The sequence below is a fragment of the Bos indicus genome, chromosome 9 (assembly GCF_029378745.1).
Source record: "Bos indicus isolate NIAB-ARS_2022 breed Sahiwal x Tharparkar chromosome 9, NIAB-ARS_B.indTharparkar_mat_pri_1.0, whole genome shotgun sequence".
Classification (NCBI taxonomy): domain Eukaryota; kingdom Metazoa; phylum Chordata; class Mammalia; order Artiodactyla; family Bovidae; genus Bos; species Bos indicus.
This window is the reverse complement of record NC_091768.1, coordinates 54,723,266-54,749,720: the sequence shown is the minus strand read 5'-3', so window position 1 is coordinate 54,749,720 and position 26,455 is coordinate 54,723,266.

Sequence of the window (26,455 nt, the reverse complement as noted above, 5' to 3'; positions counted from 1 at the left end):
GGAAGCAAGTGTGATAATCTACTTTCTCCTGTGATAGTATTTTAAAGTGTCAGTCTCAGATATTTTAAAAGGAAATACCAAAAGAAAACAAAACACTGCAGACCAGCAAAGGGGAATCAACTGATACAAATTTTGCACAATTCAGAACTATGTCTGAACCTGAAAAAAAATGCTGCCACCAACTGCTTGTTTTCTGTAGTCTACAAGCTACAACTAGAACAAAGCTAAGTGATACAATTACATAGACAATATGAATTGCGTACATATATACATATATGTACAAATGCATATATCTGCATATACATATGTTTATACATCAGTACACATATATTAGAGATTATTAGGGCAATATGAGAATGGGTGCTTATTTAGATATTAGATTTAGGTGTATATATGTGTATAAAGGAAAACATTTCCCCTTAAAATTCAATTACATCCATCTGTCTTGCTCTTAATACTCTAGTCTGCAGGAAAATGAATCAAAATTGCCAAACCATTTTCTCTTCATGCCCAGAAAGACCACAAGTGCTAACTCTTTTTGCAAATTTCTCTACATTATTATGATCAGAGGCACTTGAGACACTATTGCAACCAACCCTTGTCTCACAGGTCCTTAGAGAACATAGTAACTATTTTACACAATTAAATATCTGTTAGATGCAAACTACTATTTCAAAAGACGATTAAATATATATTTAAATAGCATAAATAGTATGCTATTTAAGTAACATAAATGCATAGGTACAAGATAACCAATGAAGCTGTCAATGCATTGGGGAATATATGTTATGTCTGCTTTAGTCTCAATATAAGTATGCATAATTCATCTTTGAATTTCAGTGCTCACATCTTAAAGTCTATTAATTGGAAAATGTTAAGTCAAAATTCATATATTCACTACACATTAGAGGATTCACTAAATAATCTCAAACTAAGTTGAGAGAGACAAAGTGAAAATTACAGTATCCCATAATTTAAAAGCCAGAAGAGCAGCAGTTGTAAATCATGCTTCTTGAGGCCCGCAATTAATGCAATACTGGAAGAACACCCTTTCACCTTAAATTCTGGGAGTTCTGAATCTTTCCTCTGTATGTAAAGCAGTAGAGGTATTTTAGTCTTGTCTTACCGTCAAACTGCATGATAAAATAGTGATTTATAGTTCTCAAGAGATGCAAACACTAAAGAGAATAAATGAGTATACAATTTAGTAAGTCTTAGTATCTTGACTTTATATTACTAGCAAGTTGCTTTTAGACACAAGGAATTAGATTTTGAACCTAATTTCTAAGGAGTTAATAATCAAGAGGAGAATTCAGAGAGAAATTGAGAAATCTATCATTCATGGGGAAGGGAGAAAATCAGTATAACTTGATGAGGAAAAAATGAATACACAGTGAAAAAAATCATGGGAAAAAAGGAGTCAGAGTATTATTAATTTCCAAGAAAGATAAATGCTTCACATGGTTACTCCCAATGCTTAACAGAAATCATTCTTCTCATTATTCTAACAGCACTATTAAAATGGTTTAACAAAAGAAAACATAGACTCAGTTCAGTTCAGTTCAGTCACTCAGTCATGTCCGACTCTTTGCGACCCCATGAATTGCAGCACGCCAGGCCTCCCTGTCCATCACCAACTCCTGGAGTTTACTCAAACTCACGTCCATCCAGCCATCTCATCCTCTGTCATCCCCTTCTCCTCCTGCCCCCAATCCCTCCCAGCATCAGAGTCTTTTCCAATGAGTCAACACCGCACATGAGGTGGCCAAAGTACTGGAGTTTCAGCTTTAGCATCAGTCCTTCCAAAGAACACCCAGGACTGATCTCCTTCAGAATGGACTGGTTGGATCTCCTTGCAGTCCAAGGGACTCTCAAGAGTCTTCTCCAATACCACAGTTCAAAAGCATCAATTCTTTGGCACTCAGCTTTCTTCATAGACTAGATATTCATAAAGGTCAAAACTATAATTTATCAAAGTAACTTTTTTTAAAAATTTGAGGTAAAAGAGAATTTTGATGAAATATCTAGGAATATGGAAACAATTACTTTGTTTCTATTTAAGGTGTACTTTAAGAAAAGCCTGTTTATAAGTCTGGTATCATTTGTATTTGGTATAATTTGTAGGTAAAAACAGTTTCTAAGGTGTCTGAAAAGCATTTTATCCATACTTTAAGAAATGTATTTAAAAAGTGAACTTTTTTTGTTCAAGGAGTACTGTGCTACAAAGTTAACACAATGGAAAATAAATGTCATGCTTCAAAGGTTCCTCTATTTTTGACGGAGAAGAACTAATTAAATGAGATTTCCTTCAGTGTACACAAGAATCTTGGTGTTTTCACTTAAACCAGATGTAGAGTTATTTCTCATTGCCTCCACTGCCAATTCAAACAAATCTGTTTTTTATAAGTTTACTCAAATAAGCTATATTCATAGAAAAGAATTCAGTAAAAACTCCTTTTCATAATAACTTTCAATATTCTGAGATTTATTGGTACATTTTGAAGGTAGGTTGGGTGAGGCAGGAATCATAAGGATATTAGCATAACAGCTAGGAAAACAAATACTGGCGAATTTCTAATCGAGCATTCTCATGAATTCATTTCCAAGAAAGTTATGAGTTTCTGTTAGTAAACATAGTGACCAGTTTTCTACATAGAAGACACTCAAAAAGTGACCTAGTGTAACCCATTATTTTCCATGTGAGGAAACTGAGGCTTGAGGAAGTAATATAATTTGCCCAAACTTGCCATCCTGCAGAATGGGTACTTGAATCTGAGCTAATTCTTAGACTGGTGCTTCTGGTATAAAAAGCTGGAGTTTGGCTTAGCTTTGTAGATGCCCTGCTACTGCTGCTGCTAAGTCGCTTCAGTCGTGTCCAGACATGACTTATTCTCTCATCTTTGTAACTTTCAAGTTAGCCTAGTTAGAATACTTTCTTCTTTTCTTTGATCTTCATTTCCCTTTGGACCTCCATTTAGTTAAGTTTGTTAAAAGGTCTTTTTTAAAAGTTTCTTAATATCATTGTTAAAAGGGTCATAATATACACACAGATAAAGCAATAAAATGTAAAATCCTACATGTGTTTAAAATTTAAGAAGATGTGTAGCAAAGATACAGGGCCTTTCAACAGTTTTTTATTAGATCACAGTGTCTTTCAACAGTTTTTTTTTTTTTTTTTTTTTAGATCCCATAAGATTAATTTGGTGTAGCAAAGCCTAGATTGTTTTTCTTAATCATTAAGTGGTTAGTATTTACAAGATGCCTATAAAGAGTCACATATCTTTTTGGCCTTCTTTTCACACTTATGCACTCACTTGTAAAGTATTTAATTTTTAGTACCTAATGAAAACATAAATCTAGTCTTAAACACATATTACACTCCCACATTGAAGAAAACATTGCAGATTTTAAATTTACAAGTCTCCATCTAATGTGCCAGTTTAAGGTAAAGATACTCAAGTCTTTTCAGATACTAAAAAGTTGTACATATCACTAGTTAAGTGGCAAAAAGAGAAAGGGAATAAATAAAGCACTCCTGCATTTTGAAATCACTTCTATTTGCTAGTAATATAAATAAAGCACTGAGAGTATAGAAAATAAGGACAATATAAGAAGGGATAAACTGCCTGAAATGATGAGCTCAAGGGTGATATACCATCAAATAACAACAAAACAGAGCAATCTTTGAATCTGAGTTTGGATACAGCACTTGGGAAAAGCCTTAGCACTGAGGACTTGGGGTGTCATAAGGAAACAGAGCAATCACAACTGGAGGCAATTTTCTTGCCATTCATTCTAGTTGAAGCTATAGGCAAAGGACAACTTGACAAATTTAGAAAGAAGCAGTAAAATCTACTGAAGCAGCTAAATGGTCTGCTAAAAGACGCTGGACACTGCCTAAAATGAAGCTATAAAAAGAGAAGTCTTCCTAAATCATCTTGCAGTAGAGTTTGAAATAAACATGTTTTACTAAGTTCGCCTGAATTGTCTACCTATACAGTTTCAACACCCCATCTTTTTGTTTTTTGTTTTTGTTTGTTTTTTTGATGTGGACCATGTGCTTCTGTTTTATGCTTTGTTTTTTTGGCCATGAGGCATGTGGAATCTTAGCTGCCCGATGAGGAATTGAACCCTCAACCCTGCATTGGAAGGCAAAGTCTTAACCACTGAACAGCCAGAGAAGTCCCAGCACACCATTCTTTAGATTCTCATGCTGGTATTTGGTGATCTTAGGCTATATGGTTTATTATTGTTTTGGTTTGTTTGTGGAGTTTTTACTTCTCTACATAAATTTATTTCTAAAAAGTTATTTCTATTGTTTTAGAAGATTGATTTTCAGAGAATGGAATATTAAAAGAAATTCTGTATATTGAGTCACGTTAAGTTAAATTTTGCTTCTTCTCTTTCTAAAGAAGAATAAAGATATTGTGCTCTAATTATATTATGTTTAAAATGTAATTGTCTGGTAAGTTGAGACAAATATAGTGATGTATTAACTAAATGCAGTAAAGATAAACTCCAAAATCTCATTTGACTTAAGCCAGTAGTACTTATTTCTTTATGACACTGTCCTTTCATATGATCCTTCAGGGACTCAGATTTCCATCTTGTGTCTCTGCCTTTTTCTTGGGCTTTGAGATACTCAGTTTGACTAATAGATATGGAAAGAAATTATGAGAAATGCATACAAGCATACTCACTTCTTACACATTTCTTGATGGTCTGAAAATAACACACATCAGTACCCATTACCTTACATTGACTGAAACTAATCACAAGTCCCCATTTAGAGGTAAGGGTGTGGTGGTCGGTGCTGGGAAACAGCAAATCACTTCCTAGAGCAAAATTATTTAATGGAAGGAGGTGCAAATATTAAATCTCTAATAATTACTGTCATACCTAAAATAAATTTTATAAAGAAATTTTATTTAATATTTATTAAATATATGTTCCACAATCTTCCCTAAATTCATATCTGAATCAACTATTATTTTCTCCCTGACCCATGGGTACAAAAGTTAGGCCAGTGTTATGGCAGCAGCTTTCCTATAGACAATCTACTCTCCTCACAGATCACAATACTTTTCATTTGCCTGGAAAATCCCATGGATGGAGAAGCCTGGTAGGCTATAGTCCATGGGGTGGCAAAGAGTCAGACATGACTCAGCAACTTCATTTTTCACTTGTAGCATTCTCTAACCTATCTAGCTCACATTAACTCATCCTTCCTTTCTTTTATGCAATTTTATACTGCCAACAATGGCACTCCACTCCAGTACTCTTGCCTGGAAAATCCCATGGACAGAGGAGCCTGGTAGGCTGCAGTCCATGGGGTCGCTAAGAGTTGGACACGACTGAGCGACTTCACTTTCACTTTTCACCTTCATGCCTTGGAGAAGGAAATGGCAACCCACTCCAGTGTTCTTGCCTGGAGAACCCCAGGGACGGGGAAGCCTGGTGGGCCGCTGTCTGTGGGGTCGCACAGAGTCGGACACGACTGAAGCGACTTAGCAGCAGTAGCAGCAGCATACTGCCAACACTTACCCATTTGTCTAGTGATGAGAGAGTCTGGCTAAACATGCTGCATCACCCATACTCTAGGAAATGTCGTGCATTGGACCTTTGACCACCTCCTGGCCCACAGGGAGATCAAGTGATACCCAAGCCACTGTTGACATTTCCTTAAGTTACATTGCTCCTGTTCCAATGGGAACAATTGACTCTGGCCATACCACTGTGGTCTGTAAAACTATCTGTGTTGTTTTCAGCTTTTACAACCTTCTGAAGAATCAACAAATATGTCCTTTTATTGTAAACTCCATTCAACAATGGAATGATAATCAAGGAATTCGGTGGACCTTCCATGGTCCCTAGTATCACAGGGCTCTAGTATTGTTGAGCTTTGGGACAGCTTCCTCAAAGTAGACACAGTATAGTTCTGACTCTATCTTTCTTATCGCTTCTTGGTCCACAACCATTAGGAAGGTAGTTGATCATTAAATGTGATTTTTCACAAAAACAGATTATCTTGTCTTGGAGGCCAGCTGAGTAGTTATTAAGACAGAAGGGATGGGGGATTATATAGATCTAATATGAAACTTTGGGATTCTACCTTGACTATTTCTGAGCATAATGATTATTTCTTTCTCCTAATGGCCACTCTAGGCCAGCTTGGTTTATAGCGAATTGGTTCAAGGATCCTGGGGACAAAATTTCTATAAGCTGACTTCATTCTGATGCTTGATATCCTATTGATTCTGCATGTGAGCTCAGTCACTCTTTGTGACCCTATGTACTGTAGCCTGCCAGGCTTCTCTCTCCATGGGATTATCCTGGCAAGAGTGGAGTGGGTTACTGTCTCCTTCTCCAGGGGATCTTCCCGACCCAGGGATCAAACTGCGGTTCCTGCACTGGCAGGCAGATTCTTTACCACTGAGCTGCCTATTGATTATAGCCTTAAGTAAAAGGAATAGAAAATAAATTTAACACATTGTCACAATTCCTGCCAGTAAGATGAATCAGAGTAGCTGACAGACTAATGTGTGTGTGTGTGGGAACATTTGTCAGAAGCTGGGATGGTGTAAAAATAGTCATTATTATTGGAAAATAATTCTCCCTATGTCTCTTGAATTTTTGCCTATCTTGTGAGTAAAGCACTGGATAATACTTTTTCCAAATCATCTTTTCTAAGACATTTGTGTAGGTAACAGTCTTTGAAGATATAGTGTCTCCCTCTAAAGCAAAAAGCAGGTTTTCTTACAGCTGTGAAAGAAAAGATAGATTGTGTCCCCTTGCAGCTGAGAACAGATGTGTTTATTACTGTTTATGAAAGACGGGTTCCTTAAACTCAGAGAAATGACACCAACTGTTAATGCAGGTGTCATCTTGCCCTCTTCATGTCACTTTCTGGGGATCAAAGCTTGAAGAAATTAATCCAAATATTCTTACACAATCAGCCTTCCATATCTCCAGATTCCACATCTGATGATTCAACCAACCATGAATCAAAAATATTTGGAAAAAAATTCCAGAAAGCCCCCAAAAAGCAAACTTGAATTTGCCACTCACTGATGATTATTTACATAGCATTTACATTGTATTAGGTATTATAGTTAATCTAAAGATTATTTAAATAAATGGGAAAGTGTGCATAGGCTATATGCAAACATGCCCTCTTATATAAGGAACTTGAGCATCCACAGATTTTGGTATCCACGGGGTCCTGGGACCAGTTCCCCACAGATGCCTAGGAATGACTATACTCTGGCAATCCTATTATTATAAATAGTAAACTGTCCTTTGTCATTGACTCCTACCAGCATCCATGAAGCTTGCTTGGGCAGGCAAAATTGTTATCATGCAAATAAGATAAAATCTCAGACTCTCTGGAGTTCTTGACGCTAAGTGGCAAATCTAGGAATCCAGCTAGTCCCTCTGACTCCTAAGCAGCACTCATTCCACTAGAACATTTTACCTTTTGATTCAGTTTTTAAGAAGAATTTTATGATGACTTGAGGGTTTGCATAGTCTGAGTTAATTTCCAAATATCTTACTTTCTTTATATACAACATTAATTGAATTCTTATACTTTGCTGGCTCTACTTCCATATTTACATACAAAATTTCTGTAGTGTCCTTAAAGTAATTACTAAATACAGCAGTACCAGTGATGTTGCCAGAGCAACAGCAAAAAAGCCATTTTCTTTTTCTACCAGAATGATGACAGATGCATCTGCTATAGACTCCTGGACAGGGTAGATAAAAAGATTCAAGTTAAACTAAGGCTGAATATATGCATACCCTATGTTGCAATAATTCCATTCCCTGATATACTAAACACAAATGAGTACATCTATACATGAAGTGACACAAACAAGACTGCTCTTAGCAACTTTAAGCATAAAAATAAAAATTTGGCAACATTATTTAAGACAAAAATATCATAACTAAGTAGACATTAGTATATATTATTCTTTTGGTTTTCTTTTTTATTGGAGTCTAATTGCTATGCAGTGTTATTTTCTGCTGTACAGTGAAATGAATCAGCTTCATGTATACATATGTCTTCTCCCCCTTGGACCTTCCTCACACTCCCTTCCCATCCAACCCCTCTAGGTAATCATAGAATACTGAGATGAGCCTCTGTGCTATATAGAAGGTTCCCATCAGCTATCTGTTTTACACATTTTTCTGTATATATGTCACTCCTAATCTCCCAGTTTGTCCCACCAGCAGTGTCATAACATACAGGAAAAAAGAAAGAACAAAAAAGAAACAAAATGAACTAGTGCTACATGCAACAACTCGGGTGAAACTTACAGGGTTTTGTGTTGAATGAGATATCAAAAAGTTAAATTCCATCTGATTCTCCATATATATACAGTTCAAAACAAAAAGAAAAAAAAAAAAAACCATCCATGACAGTAAAGTAAGAATAATGGTTATACTTGTGGGATAAGAAAGGCTAACGACTAAGAGAAAGGACAAGGAGGAACTAGGGTTTCAGTAATTTCTACATCTTGATCTGAGTGGTGGTTACACAACTGTATTCTCTTTGGAAAAAATTCATTGAGTTATATACTCCATGTATTTCCAAGTATAGGTACTCAGATAATTTATGTTACAATAAACTAGGTATCTTACTACTTAGGTATCTTATGCTATATGTATGAGATAGTAAAAATTATACCAAATTAATAAGCAAAATTTAATAAGCAGACTGATACATCTATGCTATTATATGTGTCAATATGTAATAGTTCCTTTGTTCTTCTGAGAGAAATTGTAGGATTGCTGGCAATATGAATTGTAAAGTATAAACTCCAGAGGAAAACATATATAATTTTCAAAACACAGAATTAATGATCACAAAATATAGGATTTAATAATTACCAAGTAAAAATGTTAATTAAAAGAGGATAAATGTGATTATTATAAAAATATTGTTATATTTAGCTTATATATATTATGTGTGCTATGTACTGAGTCGTGTCTGATTCTTTGCAACTCCATGGACTATAGCCCATCAGGTTTCTGTGTCCATATGTGGCCTTTTTGATGCCACATAGCTTTCTGCTCTAATAGAAAAAAAAATCTGTCTTTTATTCAACCAAATAAGAAAATTTAAAACATACACTTACTCAGCTGATTCTTAAGCCATTCTACAAGTTCTTAAAATATTTTATAACTGTTATTTCCATCACTTAAAAAACCACTTTAGGAGCAAGCTGAATTTGAAATAATCTATTTCAATGCAATAGAGTCATCCCCAGTTCAGAATATTTAGTTACTACTTCATACATAATTAGTAAGAAATCAACATTGTTTAATATCCTGATACTATTTAAATTCTCTTTAATGTCACCTGGACATCTTTTCCTCTGGATCAGTCATCACATCCTTCCTAACTTGTAGCCCATGTTCTAGCTAAATTTAACACTTCACTGTTTCCCACATCTCCCCCATTTTCCTTTCTTCTTTTTTTAACTGGAGCATAGTTGATTTGCAGTGCTGTGTTAGTTTCAGATATACAGCAAAATGAATATATTAACACATATATCCATTCTTTTCTAGATGATCTTCCTATATAGGTTATTACAGAGATTTGAGTAGAGTTGCCTGCTATACAGTAGGTCCTTATTAGTGATCTATTATATATATGTAGCAGTGTGTATATGTTAGGTGCATATGTTAATCCCAATGTCCTAAATTACCCCTCTCCCCTTGCCTTTGTTAACCATGTTTGTTTTCTACATCTGTAATTCTCATTCTGTTTTGTAAATAAGTTCATTTGTACCATTTTTCAGATTCCATATGTAAGTGATATCATGATATTTGTCTCTGTCTGACTTAGTTCACTTAATATGATAACCTCTAGGTCCATTCATATTGTGGCAAATGACATTATTCCATTCTTTTTATGTCTGAGTAATATTCCATCATGTATATATGTGTCTGTATGTATGTGTGTGTACAACTTCTTTATCCGTTCTTTTGCTGATGGACAGTTAGTATGCTTCTATGTCTTGGCTATTGTAAATAGTGCTTCAGTGACATTGGGGTGCATGAATCTCTTCAAATTATGGTTTTCTTTGGATATATGCCCAGTAGTGGGACTGTTGGGTTATATGGTAGATTTATTTCTAGGTTGTTTTTTTTTTTTTAAGGAATCTCCATACTATTCTCCATAATGGCTACATCAGATTACTTTCCCACCAATAGTGGAGGAGGTTTCCCTTTTCTCCATATCCTCCCTAGCATTTACTGTTTGTAGACTTTTTGATGGTGGCCATTCTAAGCAACCCCAAGGATGGGGGAGCCTGGTGGGCTGTTGTCTCTGGGGTCGCACAGAGTCAGACACGACTGAAGCGACTTAGCAGTAGCAGCATTCTAAGCAACAGTAAAGAAACAGCCTGCCAGTGCAGGAGACATGAGACATGGATTTGATCTCCAGGTCAGGAAGGTACCTTAGAGAAGGGTATGGCAACCCACTCCAGTATTCTTGCCTGGAGAATCCCATAGACAGAAAAGCCTAGTGGTTTGTGTATGCTCCATAGGGTCACGAAGAGTCAGACATGACTGAAATGACAGCATGCACGCACATTCTGAGCAGCATGAGGTGATACTTCATTGTAGTTTTAAATTGCATTTCTCTAATAACTAGTGACATTAAGCATCTTTTTATGTGATTTCTGATATTTGTATGTCTTCTTTAGAGAGATATCTATTTAGGTCTTCTGTCTATTTTTTCACTGGGTTGTTTTGTTTTGTTTTTTAATATTGAGCTGCAAGAGCTGTTTGTATATTTTGGAGACTAGCGTTTTATCAGTTGCTTCTTTTACAATTATTTTCTTCCATTGAGTATGGTCTTTTTATGTTGTTTATTGTTTCCTTTGCTGTGCAAAAGCTTTTAAGTTTAATTAGGTCCCATTTGTTTACTTATTTTTCCCATTAGTCTAGTAGGTGGGTCAAAGAGGATCTTGCCATGATTTATGTTAAAAAGTGTAGTGCCTATGTTTTCCTCTAAGCTTTATAGTTCTGGCCTTACACTTAAGTCTTTAATCCATTTTTAGTTTATTTTTGTGTATTGTATTAGAGAGTGTTCTGATTTCATTTGTTTACATACAGCTGTCCAGTTTTCCTAGCACCACTTATTGAAGAGACTGTCTTTTCTCCATTGTATATTCTTGCCTTCTTTATCATGGATTAGGTGACCATAGGTCCATGGGTATCTCTGGACTTTCTATCCTATTCCATTGGTCTATATTTCTGTTTTTTTTTACATTACCATTTTGTTTTGATGACTATATTATCTGAAATCTGAGAGTCTGATTCCTAAAGCTCTGTTTTTGTTTCTCAAGATGGCTTTGGCTATTCAGGGTCCTTTGTGATTCCATACAAAATTTTTTTTGTGCTAATTCTGTGAAAAATGTGATTGGTAATTTGATAAAGATTGAACTGAATCTGTAGATTGCTTTGAGTAGTATAGTCATTTTGACAATATTGATTCTTCCAAGAACATGGTTTATCTCCCCAGCTGTTTATGTCATCTTTGATTTGTTTCATCACCACCTCATAATTTTTTAAGTACAGGTCTTTTGCCTCCTTAGGTAGATTTATTCCTAGGTATTTTATTCTTTTTGATGTGAGTGGGATTGCCATTTTATTTCTGGTTGTTTCCTTTAATGGAAAAACTCTCGCATCTCTGTCTATTGACATCACATCCATTTTTTTAAAAACTCAAGTGAAACACCCTTTCTTTTATAAAGTTTTCTTTGACTTTTGGTCAATACATATTCTTCCTGTGAATTCCATAATACTTCATAAATTGTGCCACAATTTATGTAACAAGCTGTGTAACAAGCTATTACTGGGATCTTCCAGGTAATCACATATGTCAAGTCTCACCAAGCAGAGGCAAAACAGTGTGTTTCTTAAAAGCCATGGTGCATATAAAAGGGAGAGCTCTGACCAAAAAGAATGATCTGATTAGGTTCACACTTTGGATCCTTACTTATCAAGATTTCATTTCTAATGCTAAGTAGTACCCAGGGCAAATCCAGCCTCCCAAATGGAAAGAGATCCAGCTATACATTGTCTATTCTTCCTCCCTCATTCCAATTAGTTTCACTAACAGAATGAATTCAAGAGCTCTTCTGATCCTTCATGAAGTCTTTCTAGTTAGGCACCACAGTAATTCAGTTGTGTGTTTACTTGTCCCTTCTAGACTTGATGTACAAACTGCTTCATAAGATATTCTGGCGGGGCATCTAGATCAACATTATCAAATTTTAACACATACATCAAATACATTGCCCTTCTTAATGATATATATTCCAAATTATGCTTCATATATATTTGAACATCTAAAATTTCTGAGAGTTCCTAAATTTATTTCAGCATGGTTTCCTTTGTCCCTATACCTAATTCAAGTGTGTTCTGTTTTTTGGTCCCACACTGGTCATTGTGTTAACCATATTGATATTTTCCACAAATTACTAATTACTGTTCTAGGGATGTGTCTTTCATACTTTTGATGAAGCACTGAAGACTGTGGGGGAAGCACATATTCCACTGCTCAGTCCTTCATCATTTTCATCTATCCAGCATGCTTCTTCCCCAAACACAACTCCTGCCATGTGACCTTCTTCACCAAGATCACCACCCTAAGAAATGCAGTCCAGTTTCCCCAGGTGGCATTTGCACTTGAGTGAGCAGCCCTACTGGGTCACCTGTCCTTATCCTCTCCCTAAAGACGCCAGTGATAAGCATTGTTCTACATCTTCTTATACTGATGCTAATGTTTCTTTAAAAACAGAGTCAGAGTCAGATTGCCTGGGTTTAAATCCCAATTATGAACTGTGTGACTAGAACAAATTATTTAAGTTCTCTGGTTTTCAATTTCCCCATCTCTGAAAGAGAAATAGTAAAAATAACTACTTAAAAGGAGGTCATAGGAATTAGGATAATTGTTGTTCATGAAGCACTCAGAACAGTGCCTAGCTAATAACAGTGGTTATGTAAGTGCCATATATTATTGCTATTGGTAAAATTATTGATTCACTCCCTGATAACTAACAGTATGATCTGCTAAAGCTCCATTACACTCACCTCCACTACCTTTATAACTATATAAGCTCTCAGATCCTTATTCATAGTAGACCATATTAGACATATGTATGTATATAATACATACACACATACATATTTATATACACACATATTTTAAAATGTAATATGTTTTATGTGTGTGTGTGAGTATGTGCATTTACATATAAACATATGTGTTATGTGTGTATGTGCATATTCTTTTTCTGGTCAAATGTATTGGAAATTTCAGCTTGGAACAGATTACTAACACAGCACATCAGAAGCCGTTAAAGTAAATGGCTATAGTGAAATGAGATGGTAAGAACACTTTAGTGATTAGAAGCCCCTTTTGGAAAAAGAAATGAGCTTTGAGAAAATAAATAAATGAGCTTTGGTAGAAAATGAGAGGCTAAGTGTTGGTTAGGGGGAGGTTTGTTACATAGAAGAATGCTCCACATGGGAACAGAAGAGGGTTTCCTCAGAACTGATTGAGGGGTAAGAGAGGAGATAGTTACAGGTGCTGACATAGGGACAGTGAGCTCGTACTCAGCAGTTTGAATTTTTCCTTCCACCTGAACTTTAAATCTTTATGAAACTCTGTCCCCACACCCTACCACCTCCACCACACACACAGCTTTGTGCAAACCGATCCCATCCTTCCTGTCAAAAGTGAAGAATCTGGGCTTCCTGTGCAGACTGACAAGAGTGTTTGGATAAGAAAACCCTAGAAGCAGGAGTGCATAAGCTGCCAGGAACTCAGAGACATTATGGAGAGGCTCTGGACTTTGAACAATCAAAAAAATTAGCACATTCCTATTAAGAGACCTAAAACTGTTCAAGGAAAGGATCCCTGCTGATACTGGCCTGTAAGAAACTTAATTAAAAGAGTTAATGTCCCTTTTCTCAATGAATAGTGATATCTAATTCTGGCAGGGTAAATATCTATCAGTTTGCTCCCCATCAACTCTTTTCTTCTGGGCACTATTCATGATGAGTTCTGTGGACATAACCACATTAGCACAGGGTCACCTGGTCTCTGAGTTCTGGCCTAGGGTTGGACACTGATTGAAACTTAACCTTGAGAGTCTTTCCCCAAGGTTTTTAGAATTGAATTTGTGACCGTTTCTTTTCTTGGCTAAAATTAAGTGCTGAATTCAAGAGATCATAGTGAGATATATTCTGCCCCACAGAGCAAGATGCTCCATGCTGAAGTAGAATGAAATATATATATTGAAAGTAGCAGCGAAAAGGGACAAGAAAGTCACCTGATCATGAGGCCCCTAACTCCAGGCACGCTTAGTCCAGCATTCTCCATGCTTGTCTTATATCGTGATACTCAACGCTCCCTTGATCCCCAGCTTACACAATTATTCCAGCAATGGGTCAAAACTAGATCAAATTGAATTTCTCTTTTTGTTTACAAAGTATCACAAACTCAAGAAATCACTACTAAGTGATATTTTACTAATATATATGTGAGGTCGTTCAGTCGTGTCCGACTCTTTGCGACCCTGTGGACTGTAGCCCACCAGGTTCCTCTGTCCATGGGATTCTCCAGGCAAGAATACCAGTGGGTTGCCATTTCCTTCTCCAAATATATTATATATAGGCATATTTAAAATACTTAACCATAAAAATCATAGGAGCTACTTCATTATTTCCCAAATCACTATCCTTCCAAACAATGAGTCTCTGGATAATAAGTGAATATTTCAAATAAAAACTCTGTGACCTATAAATCTATTGAATAGTAAAAAGAACATAAGAATGAGGAGAATTTTCGTATCTGTAACAAGGGTTGTTGAGAATAGTATTTAAACCTATGATTCTATAACATAGTTTTACTGTTCAAAAGAAAGTGATTTAGCCTACTGCAATTTGCTTTTATAATTTGAAGAGAATTATTTCAATGCTATGAATGAAAGTACAGAAGTACTTAAATAAAAATGGAAATAGATAATGACTTTATTGTCATTGATTGAATTACCAGCACCGTTTCCATTACTAGTGTCAACCTTTATTGTGGAGTCATTCTGAAGAAATAAGCAATGATAATGTAATTTAATTCATCATCTTCACTATTTAGGTTCAATAACAGCAACCTTAGAAACAATCAAGGTTTAATATAAAAAACAATATTGAACATGAAGATAAGTTCATGATCACAGTAGACAACATCCTGAATTTGCAGTAGTTGAGATTAAATGTACTAAATTTTTGGAGAAGAGATTATGATTATGTAAATTGCTTCTTTCCACTATTCTATCTTGATATGTCTTAGAGACATCTTGTGAAGCAAAATTCATAAGATATTGTAAATCAGAAAAGGCCTATTTGTTAGTTATAATGAAGTAGCTTTCCCAAGAGAAGATACCATATTTTTCTTTTAAAGTGGGTATATATTTCTTCATATTTTACATGAGAAATATTTGTATATAAAGTTTGGTGAACCATATTTGCCAAAGCTGCCACTGCTGCTGCTGCTAAGTCCCTCATTAAACTTTAGTAATTCCTAATCTGTCCACAATGAGGCAGCAATCTCCAGGAAAATGAAACAGTTGACCACATACAGTGCAAGTGACAATATATTGCTCTATAAGATGGTCATCTTGGTTTGCTAGGTGTAACAGACAGGTAGGTATAACCAGCTTATGTTTAAATAGCTAAAGCAACATATTGTCCTCATAACTGGACTTTAAAAATTATAGCAGAAGAAAAGATACATTTCTAATTGTAAATATGTTTTGTCTTTTTCCCAAATGAAGAAATTTTTAAAGCATAAAGCTTAAAATATCTTACACCAGGTTTAAAGAATGCCTGTCACTTTTGATGAATAAATAAATTTAGACAGTAATTTTCAAAAATTGTAGAAAATCCTAAGTCAATATTATTACCAAATAATTGTACGGAAAAAAGAGGCTTGAAATGCATGGTGCTTAAAACTTTCTTAAAGTATATTTGGTTTTTGCTACAACGTGTCATCAGTTCTTTCTTGGATGAAAATATTTTATGAATAAAAATATCACCTATTATAAAAGAATAAGCTTAACTTTAGAATGTCATTGAATCTAGTATTTTCAAAAGCTCTTTGCTGCTGCTGCTGCTACTGCTGCTAAGTCGCTTCAGTCGTGTCTGACTCCGTGCGATCCCATGGACAGTAGCCCACTAGGCTCCCCCGTCCCTGGGATTCTCCAGGCGAGAACACTGGAGTGGGTTGCCATTTCCTTCTCCAATGCATGAAAGTGAAAAGTCAAAGTGAAGTTGCTCAGTCGTGTCTAACTCCTAGTGACCCCATGGACTGCAGCCTACCAGGCTCCTCCTTCCATGGGATTTTCCAGGCAAGAGTATTGGAGTGGGGTGCCATTGCAAAAGCTCTTTGCCGTGTCCTTAAGATATATATCAAAAAGCCCAAGTTCAGGAAGGAATTTTTAGAGAAAAGTTTATTCCATATAATAATTAATACCGTATAAAATATATATGACAATTTTAAGGGTACTTAACAGTAATTGTGTAAGTATAATTTTCTCTGTTAGAGAAAGAAAGCCAGAGAGAGAGGAAGGGGTTGGGAGGGAGAGAGAAAAAAGGAAAAAAGGATGGAGAGAGAGAGAGCTTACTGGTCAAGCACTGTTCTCTATAGTGGCTGCACCAATTTACATTCTCACCAGCAGCATAGGAGGGATCCTTTTTCTCCATGTTCTCACCAACATTTATCATCTTTGGTTCCTCAAAAAATTAAAAATAAAACTATCACATGATCCAGCAATCCTACTTCTGAGTATATAAATATGCATAAGCAAAGGAATTGAAATCAGGATCTTGAAGAGACTTCAAGACTGCACACCCACGTCTATTGCCGCATTATTCATAGTACTCAAGGCATGGTAGCAACCCAAATGTCCATCAAAGGATGATGGAAAAAGAAAAAGTGGTATATACACACAAAGGGATATTTTTCAACCTTAAAAAACAAGAAAGTTCTGCTGTTTGCAACAACATGGACAAATCTGGAAAGCGTTATGCAATGTAAAATAAGCCAGACACAGAAGGACAAATACTATATGCTATCACTTACATGAGAAATCTAAAATGAATGTCAAACTCTTAGAAGTGGAGAGTATGATGCTCTTTGCTAAGGGCTGAGGGGATGGAGAGATGGGAATGTATTAGCTTCAGTTGCACAAGATCAATAAATGAATAAATATTATAATAAATAACATTGTATTATATACATGAAAATTTGCTGAGGTAATCTTATGTTAAACATTCTTACCACAAAATATAAGTATGTATATAATTTACTGCAATATATAATGAAAGGAGGAAGGAAGGGAGGGAGGGTGGAAGGGAAAGAGGATTGTTGGAAACTTGGAGATAATGGATAAGTTTGTGGCATAAAATCAGTGATAGTTTTACATGTATATACTTATCCCAAACTTACTAACTTGTATACAGCTTTTTTATGTCAGTTATACTTCCATAGGATCCCAAAATGTTGGACACAACTGAGACAACTTAGAACGCATGCCTGCATACTTCAGTAAAATGCACTTGTTTTTTAGTTCCAAGTGGTCAAAACTTCTTATTTGTTACTCATTTTGAGAATTTTCTGAGTAACTGGTACTCTTCAATCCACTTCTGAGGTTACATAATTCAATAGAAGTTCTCCATGCTTTTCTGACTTTTTATTTTTGTCTTCTATTTATCTAAAGCCTCTGTATGTGATAATCACATAAACTGCCATTTCTGCTCCATCTCAATCCCAGGACTGAACCTGAATTAGTTCCTACTCCTGCCACTGCTGACCTATTCCAATTCCTATACATCTGTCTTTTTGATGAGTCTCAACACAACACATGGTCCACTGTATTTCTCATGCATTTTAATGTGTGTAAAATTTCTTAACAAATAAATAACCCCCAAGTCCATGTTGAAAAACTTTTCTGAAGCCAAAACATACCTGATACTAAAGACAAAAAGAACATGAATAAAAAATATACAGACAAATCTCAGTTACAAAGATTAAAAAGTAATTCAGTAAAACATTAGTAAATAGAATTCAGCAATATAATAAGTACACTGAGCAAATGTAGCATTTCCTCCAGAAATGCAAAGCTATTTAATATTACAGAATCTGCTAACATGATGAAAACCTGTCAAAATCCTATAGTAAATCAAAGGCAGTATGAAGATAGCTGAAATGTAATATGTGTCCATTTAAGCCAAGAATAGGGCAACAGAATCTCTTGATTTAGTTAACATTGTTCTTTGTGTGTTAGCCAAGACTTGGAAAGAAACATCATTAATATTAACAGATGACAGGACAAACCCGAAAGAATCAACCAATAAACTATTAAAAATTCAATCAAGAGTTTTCCAATATTTCAACATAAATCAGATAAAACTTAACACGAGGCTCTTTGATGATAGCAATAAATGTCAACTTTTGATGAATTAACATAATGAGAAACTTTAACATTAAACTTTACTGACAAATGTAAATTAAGATGTCAAGAAGTGAAATGAAAATAATTGATGCATTTATGTGTTGACCATCCCAAGTAAAATCACTGTGAAACTTTTAAAAACTAGTTTTAGATAGTTTATTAAGCTGTAACTCAACAAGGCAATGAAGTGCATTTAGAAATAGACATGATGAGGGCTTCTTTTTCCCCAAATATTAAAATTTATCACAGATAAGCAACAAGGTAAGTAACATGATTCTAGTACTAAAATGTACAAATAGATATTGAAACAGTTGTGAGAACCTTAAAGCAGACAATTATTAAAAATGTTGTATAGTTTTGTAAAAGAAATTTATTTGTATCAAAAAATAAGCTAAAAAGATTTAATGTGATTATATAGTATCTCTAAAGATATTCATTACAGACTTTCTCATGGAAAAATTAGAAAACCTAAAAATTCAGCAGCATATCAATTATAGTTTATTATCCAAAGATAAAATACCAAGTGATCATTAAATGAGAAGATGAGTATTATACAATATATTATTAAGAAAAAATAAACTTATAAAGAATGCATCTAGTATTATCCCAATTTTAAGTATGATTATATACAAAAATTCTGGAATTATATATGTAAAAAATGGGTAAGACCCAGATCTGCATATTGAGATTATTGATCATTTAGTTCCCTTTAAATGTTTCTGTATTTTTCCAGTTTATTTTACAGTGAGCTTAATACTTACTTAATCAGAAAAAATATTATTCATACATAGGAAACATCAAAACATATACTTTCATGTATGTTGAGATACATGTGATAATAATCATCATAATAAAAGGTATATTTTCTAGATTCTTCAGATTAGACACATTAGATCATCCCTAAAACAACTATGTGCTAATACTTAACGATATTTTAGTAGCATGATTTTACTTGGTAATTCTATGTATTCTATTCTATACATTAAGTGATTTATCTGGTATAAGGTTCATTTGCCTAACCTATGCAAAGATGTCAATGGTACAAAATAAGATTAAGAAACTCTGAGCATTTTAGAGAATATACCCCATTGTATTTTATTTGAATTTTATATTTAATTATAATTAAACATGAAAGTAGCCCATTTAATTTTGAATGGCTAATGACACTGCATCACTGTTAAAGTACAAGTTATAAATTTAAGTAATGAACATTTCTGAAACTATATACTGGAAGTAATTGCAAGTTTTATATAAACATTTCTTTTCATATTCAAGGATGAAGTAACTTGGTTAAAAAGTTTTAGCATGAAAAAATTTGAATGTTGACTATATTTGGTGAAGATTATTCTTAAATGAATATTTGTTTGTTTCCCTTTTTAAAGAATTTTGATGGGGCAATGATTTCTCAAAGCTAGAATGATATTTTCATCTTTGTGTGACTAAAGTATTATTTACATGTCTTGAATGCTCTGAATTTAAGAGATCTCTACTTTAAAATAAAACTCTCCTGTCAATTTTGATTGCCTTCTTCAACTTATTTGGTAATGATATTCCTTATTATTATTGTCCATGTGATATAGATTTCTTTAGGAAAATCCTTCCCTTCCTCAGCCTACTCTCCTACGCCTGTACCAGTTGGTGCTGATACATAAACCATCTGCATCTGAATCCTCATCTCAGGCTCTGCTTCTGAGGAGGCCATCTTAAAATTTATTAAATATATATATATAGAGAGAGAGAGAGAATAAATGCAATTTATCTAAATGCAAAGAAGTTTTGCAGATTGAAAATAAAAATAGAAAAATTTGTAAAAAAGAAAAACGACAGCCTAAAATACTTAAAGACCTTAGAGAATACAAGGTGCTTAAAGCAAAAACAAAACAGGCAACAGCAGACTTTTATTTGTTTGAACGTGTCTTTATTTTACCGTTGTTTTTTTATATTTAATTCATTTTTTTGGAGGGATGTAGAATTATTCTTGTTTCACATTTCCTTCTCTTGTACTAACTTAAAGATGCTGTTCTGTGTCTCCCAGCCACCATGATTCCTAATGAGAGGTAGGGTATAAAATGCACAATTTGTTCTCACTATACAATCTATTTTTTTTCTTGGCTGTACTCACTTTTTCTCTTTTTCTTTGTTGTTCTGAATACAGAAAATTGTATTCTTAGGGTTGATTCCTTTGTTTCTAGCCTCCTGGTGGGGCATTGCATTTTGGGGTGTAGGTTCAACTTTGCAGACAACATGCACTGGGGTGTCTGGTTATATATAGTCTTACCTTCAAAACACACAGACTTCCGTCAGGACCCTTTCAGGTTTTGTGAGATTAGGTTTTATTCTTTGCTGAGAAGAGTTCATTTTGATTTGGAACTTAGTTTTTGGTGATGACACTTACTTCAGGACAGGGTCCATAATCCAAAGGTTTGGCATTTCCAGGGCATAACTGAATGCTCAGAATTTTCAGCCTGGTTTCTTTACTATTGATAATTCAGCATTCCACTTTCCCCTTGCACAGTGTCACCTCTGATGGCACAAAACAGGTCTCAGCCCTTAACCAGAGAATCTCTAATAGAATTCATGGAGTTTCATAATTACCACAGCAGCCATTAGAACTTCAAACATCCATCAAAATGCATGAGCAAGATAACTAAGAATTGACAAGTAAGAGGCCTTCATCCTGAGTAATTTTTGAAATGTCACTGTTCAGAAATTCTGATTAATCATTTTTTCTTACATTATAAGACTGTAGCTTATGCTAATTTCTTAAATTACTAAAATATTCCACAGCAACCAATATGAAAATGCCCAGCCATAGCTGGAATTATGTAATAGTTTCTTTCCTTCCATGAAACTTTCCTCATTCCTCTCTAATTAAAAAAATAAAAAAAAAAAAATGCTATACGAATACCCAATAGTGGTAGAGGATGATTTGAATTGTCATCTTCCCAGCCATTTCCCTAACATCAGCTACTGGTAGTAGTTAGTTTTGACTCAGATTTAAACTTCTATAATGAAGCAGAGATCTACACAAAAGATCACTTCCCATGGGCAGATCTCATCCTGTCTTGGCCCAAATTCCTGTGTAGGTTGTCTGTCTGGTCTTGTCTTTCTAATCTGTTATGTGAAACTGTGAGCAATAAAAAATATGGCTTAGAGAAATTAAATTTTAAATTTCTCTAAAATTTAATTTAGAGAAATTAAATTTTGGTATTTACAACTGCAGAGAGAAGCATTTTCTCCCATATTAATTTGTATCCCTAGGATATGGCTCTCACTGACATATTTTAACAGAAAAATATGTTAAACTGCATGTCATAAAAATCAGGATTGACAACATTCATCATAACAATTAATCAGAACTTATTAAGCACCTACCATAGAACAGCACAGTATCAAGTCACAGGCTGTCCCTGTGGATAGATCTTGAAGTAGACAAGAACACTAAATTAAAAGCTAGGGCTTGGGAGATTTTGTTTTTTACTTTGTCATTGATAAGCTTGGTGGTTTAGGCATGTTGCTTACTACTTCTGAGTCTCAGCTTTTATATCTATATAATTAAACAAATAAAGAGATTTTGAGAGAATGAGGGGAAATTATGTATAGACGCCTCCTAGAAACAATTTTTTAGCTCATTCCAATAACTACAGTAACTTCATTCCAATAACTACAATAACTTCTTATTCTTCATGTTAGTGATTGGTTTAAGAGTTATTCATGCAACTGATCAAAGAAATATAAGGGGCTTCATTGAAGCTAATAAACTAAACATGAATTAAAAGTTCTGGAAATACCAACATAGTCTAGGTGTAACCAACATGGCCTTGGTAAATAGACAATTGACATGCAGCTTTTGATAATAACAGTGACGAGAGAGAGAGAGAGAGAGATGAAAATTAAATGATGTTATATCATCTCCTTTTTAGTGTCTGCCATATATGCAAAAAACCAACAGTGTTAGTAATTTTTCTTTATGATAAAAGTATATATGTTTTTTCTTTATTTGACTGATGCTGGGAGGGATTGGGGGCAAGAGGAGAAGGGGACGACAGAGAATGAGATGGCTGGATGGCATCACTGACTCGATGGACAAGGGTCTGGGTGAACTCCGGGAGTTGGTGATGGACAGGGAGGCCTGGTGTGCTGCAATTCATGGGGTTGCAAAGAGTTGGACACGACTGAGCGACTAATCTGATCTGATCTGATATATAAATTTATACTTAACCATAGATTCTCGGGTAAAAATTTTTAAAACATTGGCAATAAAGATACTTGAAAAGAAATCCACTGAGATTAAACTAAATATTTCCCACTCCCAATAACAGGTTCTCATGCATACACTTGTGAGCTTTATAACTAAGATAGATAAATTTAAGAAAAATTCTTCCTATCACAAAGATGATCATATAATGATTACATCTTTTCTACTCACTGCTGCTGCTGCTGCTAAGTCGCTTCAGTCATGTCCAACTTTGTGCGACCCCATAGATGGCAGCCCACCAGGTTCCACCGTCCCTGGGATTCTCCAGGCAAGAACACTGGAGTGGGTTGCCATTTCCTTCTCCAATGCATGAAGGTGAAAAGTGAAAGTGAAGTTGCTCAGTCCTGTCTGACTCTGAGCGACCCCCTAGGTAGTAGCAAAAGTAACCAAATGACCTGTAACTTATTGGCCTAAGTGACTTCCCTTCATGTATCCCTTCAGTGACAGAGGACCCTTTAATCGAGTGACTCCTCCATTCCCTAGGTCTTGTATGTTCTTTACTGCATCCTTTATATTTGGCTAATAGACACCAAGTGAAGGAAAAAAGGGGCGGGCGGGGGGGAGACTATGGGATCACACTGGAGGTTCTGGGGCCAGAGCTGAAAGTGGCATCCTGGTTTCCATTTGTCAGGAATGCCACACAGTTATGTCAACATAACTTTTAGAAATAAGGGGCTTTCTCTTTAAGAAACCATCTCTCAGTGTGGCTTAGCAGCTACCTACAATGCAAATGTACAAAATTTTCAAACTTAACATTTGTAACAACTCTAGAGCAGTACACATTCTCATTGGGATCCTGTCCATAAAGTGATGGGAAAGAATAATAATCTAAGGGACTAGAAAACTCTGACATCCTATTTTTCAGCATATCAAAGAATAATAGTTTGGGACTAAACTATCTCTAAATGAATATGTCAAATTCATTCAGTGCGTAGAGGAGCACTTGGTTTTTCCACAATGAGGAGTTGTCCATCACAGAGTTATAGTTGGTCTTCCAGGATCAGAGGTGAAGATAAATCTGCTAAAAGCATCACTGTTATAACAGGCGACCTTGAACAACATAGGTCTGAACTACACAGGTCCCCTTATACACAGATTTTCTTCACTAAACATGTACTATAGTCCTTCCCTCTGTGGTTGGTTGACTCCATGGATGCAGGAGTTGCTGATATGGAGGGCCAACAGTAAAGCTGTACTGGGATTTTTGACTGCATTGAGAGTTGGCATCCCTAACCACCACATTGTTCAAGGGTCAGCTGTAGTATCTTTCAGTATTATTGGGTGAGAAAGAACATCTCTTTCTTAAAGACTCTCTATTTTTACTTTAGATCTTTATGGAAATCAGACTTTATGAAATGATGTCACAGTGATTAATTATGCTAATTTTTTAAGAATGGGCTTTCCGACATGCCTTTTGAAAGAGTCATCATTTTTCATCCAGGAACACAGAAATAATATGATAAACTCTAAATATAATCACATATTATTTTAACATCTTAATTAAAAACCTCAATGTTCCACAGACAGTCCATAAGTACCTAACTAATTAAGCACCTCACTATTAAGCATTAATGTGCTTGGTATGTACTTGGCAAAATAAGGTATAATCATTTGACATGGTGGCATAATCTTTCCTAAAATATAATTAAGTATTTTATTAGAGGATTGTTCAGGAATGATTAGGGTAGGAAAGAGATAGAACAAACAAACTGGATAATTTGATGAGTTGAATAAAAGGGCTATTTGCAAAGCATATACGGGTTCAAGTAAACCAAAAATAGATAGTGCAGAACCTTTAAGGCTAGTAACATTGAAGATCTCATCATCCCTAAACCTGAAAGGACAAGTTATGCTTATTGAAACATGGATCAGATGACAATATGAAGAGGTCACCTAAAGGTCTTTATAGAGAGGCAAAGCTATGCTCAATTATTTGACAAGGATGGAGCCAAGGTAATCAATTCTATAACTAACTTTTCAGAAAAATATACCTTCTCAAATTCAACTACCTGCAGTTAAACTTTAAATATATCAAAAATTGTCTATTTTGGAAGGTCATTGTAGGTTTCAATGTTGTTATTTTTAAAAAATTAATTTCATATTCAAAATACAATTTCATGGTTTAATTTGAGATCGGATCCCACTCTCTTCTCACTCTTTCATCTCTTGATGGTGTCTCACATTGGCTCAGTCCTGACCTTGGGGAAATGTCCTAACCTCCCTCAGTCTGTTACCCTATTCGTAAAAGCAAGTAATGGCATAAATTATCTTGTGAGACTGTGTAAGGAACAAATGAGGAACCACCAAAAAATCACTTAGGACATACCTTCCATACAGTAGACACTTAGAAAGGGCTGACTATTTTTGATACTTGGCTTTACAATTACAGCTCTCTGGTTTGCTTATCTGAGGTACTTAATTGAGTACATTTCCTTATCCAGTGTATTTTTTTTTAAGAGGTGCTCATGGATTCTATATTCCTTAACCACCTTGGTGTTTGTAAATGTCCACTTCATCTTTATCCTTGAGTCACTTTGAGGTTGAATTAATATTCCTTGCTCATATCTCCTATGATCTGAAACTATTGGCACATTACTACTGAGAAAGTCAGTTCCTAGGCAGGTTGATAAGGAGTCTAGGGGTTCCCAAGGAGAGAGGGGTCTGGAATTCTCAAGCAGGAAGAAAGGACAAACTTTTTCTTTCTCCACCTTCCTTAGGATTATATGACAATAATGTATCTTGCCTAAGGACAGTCTCTGGATTAAACCTTCTCTTATCTTAAAATGCAAATTATGGGAGTAGGTCTGGTGAGGTCTTTACAACCTCCAGACATTCTTTGGATTCACTGGTGAGTATATAAATTCATTGTTAACACTAGCAAGCAGGTACTCTTTCTGCCCCCTTCTGATGCCTACATCAGAAGCTTTCTCTATATCCTTTATACTTTAATAAAACTTTATTACACAAAAGCTCTGAGCGATCAAGCCTCGTCTCTGGCCCCGGATTGAATTCTTCTCCTCTGGGGGCCAAGAATCCTGGTGTATTCACGTGATTCAACAACAACCTTTCACTACTTCATCTTCTTGCATTGAATGTTGCTGGGTGAAAGCTCTAAGCCAATTTGGTTGTCCCCAAACTAAGCAGAGGGGAACTCTTTTTCTATCTAAAAGTTTTCAGGATTTTTTCCTATCTCGATATTCATTAATTTATCCAGACTATTTATTATAGCTGGGCATTTTGAATATTTTCCTGCATACCAATGCCATATTTTCTCATGTAGATTGGGGATATGTCTTCAAAATAAAATATTTTTCTGGCTTACAAAGTTCAATAACTGCAAAAATTGTCCTTAAAATTCCCTGAATGATTGATTACTGCTTATCCTTTCAAATAATTTTCTGTCACTCAACTCCCTCTGTTGCTAGTTCAGTCAAAATGACCTCTATCTTCTGCAAGTAATCAGGTAGTTTACATGGAAGCTCACTTCCTGCGTCCCGTTTACTGATCACTTCCTCCTTCTCTTTCAGGTTAAGTGACACTTGCTCAAAGAGCTATTCACTCATTTCCCACACTGCAGGTTATTTCACTGCTAATTGTCACAGCATCCTGTCTTTGGCATTTATAGTATATATTTCAGCTATAACTATTTAGTTACATGAAGTTA